This window comes from Rutidosis leptorrhynchoides, chromosome 4, assembly GCF_046630445.1.
Source record: "Rutidosis leptorrhynchoides isolate AG116_Rl617_1_P2 chromosome 4, CSIRO_AGI_Rlap_v1, whole genome shotgun sequence".
Taxonomy (NCBI): domain Eukaryota; kingdom Viridiplantae; phylum Streptophyta; class Magnoliopsida; order Asterales; family Asteraceae; genus Rutidosis; species Rutidosis leptorrhynchoides.
In genome coordinates, this window is record NC_092336.1 from 87,335,953 (window position 1) to 87,340,827 (window position 4,875).

General features: G+C 34.0%; 1 long non-coding RNA gene across 2 annotated transcripts; it reads right to left on the reverse strand.

Moving 5' to 3' along the window:
- Nucleotides 1-227: 227 nt before the first annotated feature.
- LOC139840084 (uncharacterized) lies at nt 228-3,722 on the reverse strand. Of its 2 annotated transcripts, XR_011757232.1 has the most exons (5): nt 3,399-3,722; nt 1,996-2,176; nt 1,645-1,849; nt 724-853; nt 228-459 (listed from the first exon to the last, which is right to left on the reverse strand). It is a non-coding gene; the product is annotated as an uncharacterized lncRNA (long non-coding RNA). The 2 variants fall into 2 exon arrangements; XR_011757233.1 differs by lacking the exon at nt 724-853.
- Nucleotides 3,723-4,875: the final 1,153 nt, after the last annotated feature.

Genomic DNA, 4,875 nt, shown 5'->3' on the forward strand with positions numbered 1-4,875 from the left:
TTAGAAAAAACCGGTTTCTAAACTCTTTTTTATATACATTGTGAAGCTATATATTCATAATTTTATCCGTTTTGTTAATACATGTGATATAATATGTTTTGTATTTCACACGAATGTTATCCAACTTGGTTGGTCAAGTGGGTTTATCAGTACGTCGGTGGCCAGGGTTCAAATCCCTTTCGCCTTTAACTTTTTCTATTTAAATCTATACAATGTAGTGCAAAGTATTTGGACAATCAATAATCACATAACAAAATAAACAATAAAAGTTCCCTAAATGTGCAGAAAAAGTTTAATATCATTAGCACTAAAACACAGCTGAATGTAATCTTCATCTAAGCTAACCTATATCATTAAACTCCATTTCGCCATGCCTCTAGTTTTAGCTATTGGTTTTTCGTCTTCACTTCAAGTTCCACGTTATCAAACTCATTCGAATCTTAGTCTTCAGAGTCAATACTGTTGCAGTCAACATAAATTAACAGCAAGGATATATAAGTTACTTCGTTACTAGCAAGCATATCCCCAATACTCGACAATAAATTTATGGATACAAACATGAATCTCATAGATAAACAGTCAACATGAACAGAATAATAATTGCATAAATGACCTTTTACCTTGAAAGATAAGACCTAACTTAATGAACTAAAAACAATTACTGTACTAATGAATTCTTCCACCATAAAATTCAAACAACAAGTAGAAGGAAAAGTAACATACTATAAGTATGTTGACTAATAGAAGAGAAGATTTTTCACATCAATTCTTTGCAACCCACTTGGTGATTTTAGGCATTTTGTCGATTTTTAGCATAAGCCCTCTACCTATAGTTATAACAAGAAATACACACCTGAGAAATCATGTGTCTGTATTAGTATATATCAACTCAGCGCCTGAGATACATGACACAACATTTATCCCGAGAGGTTAATACAAACATATAACGAAAGTTGAAGCCAATAAGAAAGTAAAACAACAGAGGCACATCAACATCGCTGCAATGAATACTTATTGGTGATCTGTCTCGACGATAAAACTGGCACAACAGTTTCAAATAGACGACTACCCGAATGATCGCCACAATGATCATCACTATTGTTAGCTTTTCTTAATCTTTTTCTGCTTGACATACTTAAAACTATTGCTCTACAATTGATGATACAAAACATAAACATGCAACACAAATGTGCAACTGCATACATAAGAAAGTAAACATAAGAAACTAACAACTCACTAAACAGAAAAAGTACCTAAAAAACAGCAAGTATAATGCAAAAGAACCATCAAAAACATATTTAACTAATCTACAAGATGTACATAGAGTGCATCAGTTTCACAAAAAGTATCACATAAACCTTTAGACGTCAAAGAAATGAAGAGTATGTTATAGGCACAGAAACTCTTTTAGGACAAAATAAAACTCTGTTCAAGAGTGAAAACCCCTAAAGTTCATGATGATACGTCACAATTAAATATATGGAACATTAAAGTGCTGCAGATTTTCAAAATATATAAAACTAAGGGTCATAAAGGGTTGGTTATGACATGCACATTTAACTTTTCTAATGCATATAAATGTAAGATGAAAATATGATAATGACTAATAAATTACTCCTCAATCTGTCACAAATTCCAGTTTACCTGATATCGATAGCTGCTGTTTCTCGCTTTTTATAGCGATATTCATTACGTGCAGTCATTCCACGCAGTCCACCTTGAATATGAATAGCCGAAAAGAATAAAAGTCTGTACACTTTTCTCTTGAGAAACTTGCGTGCATCTTTCTGCAGTCTCAGAGAAGCCACTTCTCTCTTTGGGTTCTTAAAATAATGGCGCCCAATTTGTCCTGACCTCATTTATTAAATGTAAAAACTCTAGTGCAAATTGTCGTATATAACATAACAATAATTGGAGAAATTACCTAAAATCACTCCCTCAATAAATTATGTATATAACTGTTGCAAGTTGTATATATCAAATTGGAGAATTTACCTGTGAAACCGGTGAGCTCTCTAGAGCTGATGTTGTAATCGATGGTTGTTTTTGCAGTATCCAGTGGCAGACTAAGTGGATGTATTCCTAGTGACCCACCTTTTGTAAACTCTCGCTTCGATAACTCGGTTTGTCAGACGGGTTAAGTTGTGCCGGAGGAGTCGACGTCGGTTGCGCCATGCTACCAATAAGCAAAACCACAGTTAGTACGAACGTGATACATATATTATCAATGAACACGTAGATCGATAAAAAGCTACAGATTATTAACAAGCTGCTCATAAACAATGATAAAGTCGAAACCAAAATCAGTCAACCCAACAACCATGACATAGAAAAACACACAATAAGACTCAAGTAACTAACAACTTCAAAAAAAGTCAGATTCCACTGTCCTAATACTCCTGTGATGTCCACAACTACCATACAAACCAACATCCATAAACATATATTAACAGGGGCGGAGGGAGGGGGGGTCAAGTGGGGTCAGCCGCCCCCGACGATTTCGAAATTTTAGAGTAAATTTTTTCGGTTTTTCGATTTTGCCCAGGTGGAATTTTTTTTTTTTTGCCCCCCCCCCAAAACCTTCATATTTAGCCCTAAAGCCTTCGTATTTTGCTCAAAAACCTCTAAATTTTGCTAAAAAAATCTATATTTTGCCCCAAAACCTCTATATTTTGTCAAAAAAAAAAATTCCTTACGTTTTAAAAAATTCCTTAAGAAGCTCCAAACCATTCAGCGAAAAATCATTCAGTTTTATTAAACACACTTTAAGAGGAAGCGACAATTTTACTCTCACACATGCGGCGAATATATTGCATTTTCATGGAAAAAGGTTAACGACCCATGACTGATTCGCGTAACTTTAGCAAACTGTTTCGACATAAACAAAGAGATTTCAAACAATTGTCCCTTTTTTTTGGGTAATAATTCGTACACACAGGGGCGGAGCTATGCCTTTGGTTGTGGGGGCATGTGCCACCACTCACCATTGTCATGTTACTTCGATATATCCAATAATTTAGTGCCATCATTTTATGTTAACTCCACTATCTTTTAAGTTTCATTACATCTGTGCAATGTAAGTAAGCTTTATTGTTTATGTGTCTAGGCTTATCATATGCCTTAGTACCGATTTTAAACACGTTACTATTGGTTTAGATTTTGTGTCACCACTAATTAAAAATTCTGGATCCGCCCCTGCTACAACGCCATCACTTTTTATTGCTTCGTTGCAAGACAACCTGCTTTCATAGTGGTGATACCTGCCAGGCAACAACCACCATCAGCCACCACAGATAACCACCCGCCACCACCGTGTGCCGCCGACGATTTGAAAAGAAAAAAGAACATATAAAAACAACTATTAAAATTTAAAACACCATATAGAAAATAACACTTACAAAAAAAAAGCTAGATCTATTTAAATTTCCAGATCTGGAAAGATTTGGGTAAAGAAGGTGAGCGGCCGCTGAGTCTTGACCGGAGATGGAGAGAAAATGTCACCGGAGATCGGCGGCGCCGGAGTTAGCTACTGTTTTAGGTGTGGTGGTGTATTTCAATTTTTAGAGAATATGGGTGAAAAAGATAACTGTAGGAGAAAGATGATGAGATCCCTTATTCCTTTAGTGTACTCCATGTTAAGTTAGGGTGGTAGTGATGGATGTATATGGTCTAATGTTAATTCTGTTGAGCTATCTTATTTTACAAAATTGATAAAAGGGGTTTAGGGGGAGAGAGAGAGAGAGAGAGAGAGAGAGAGAGAGAGAGAGAGAGAGAGAGGGGGAGGGGTTGTTTGGATAAGCGATTTGAAAATTGATTATGCGTTTTCAATAATTATAATCAGATAATCTGGTGTAACAAAACGCAATTTTGAAAAATGGTGTTAGAATTTGATTATGTTGTTTGATATCGTAATAATTAAATAATCAATTTTTTTAGTGTTTAGGAAAATCAGATTATTGATAACTTGATGTATATAAAATTACTAAAAGGGACATTCTTTTAAAATACTCCGTAATATATTATTATATACCTATATCTAAAAGGCAAAGGCCAAATGAATAGTATTATTCCTTTTTTTACTTTTCGCAAACTTAACCCCTCAACTTTTATTAAAATACAAATCGCACCCCCACTTTATACTCTTATTATATACCTATATCTAAAAGGCAAAGGCCAAATGAATAGTACTATTCCTTTTTCCACTTTTCGCAAACTTAACCCCCAACTTTTATTAAAATACAAATCGCACCCCACTTTACACTCTTATTAAAATACAAATCGCACCCCCACTTTATACGTATATTTTTTCCCAAATTTCACAAACTTAACCCCCTAACTTTTATTAAAATACAAATCGAACCCCCACTTTACTAACTTTTTTTTTTACTAATACTCAATTTTCACAAACTTAACCCTCTAACTTTTATTAAAATAGAAATCGAACTCCCACTTTATACGTATATTTTTTTTAAATTTCACAAACTTAACCCCCTAACTTTTATTAAAATACAAATCGAACCCCCACTTTACTAACTTTTTTTTTTTAAATAAAACCAGAACGCTAAAAGAGGCAACTTTCACAAAAGGAACAACCCTTCAATGTTAGATGTTGAAAAAATTTCTTTTTTACAAAATAGATCAAGACTTTTTTTTTAACTCGCATTCAAAACGGAGCCCCCGGCGCGAAGCGAGGGCTCCACATCTAGTTATACTCTAATTAAAGACGTAAGTTGAATTTTTAATACACACACATTGATATTGAGTAGTATACAACTTTAATAAAATATATACAAAATGTATAAGTTTCGCTGACCAACTTATATTTGATAACATTACAGAGTATAAGTTAAAAATAATAAAAGTGTTCGGTAGATA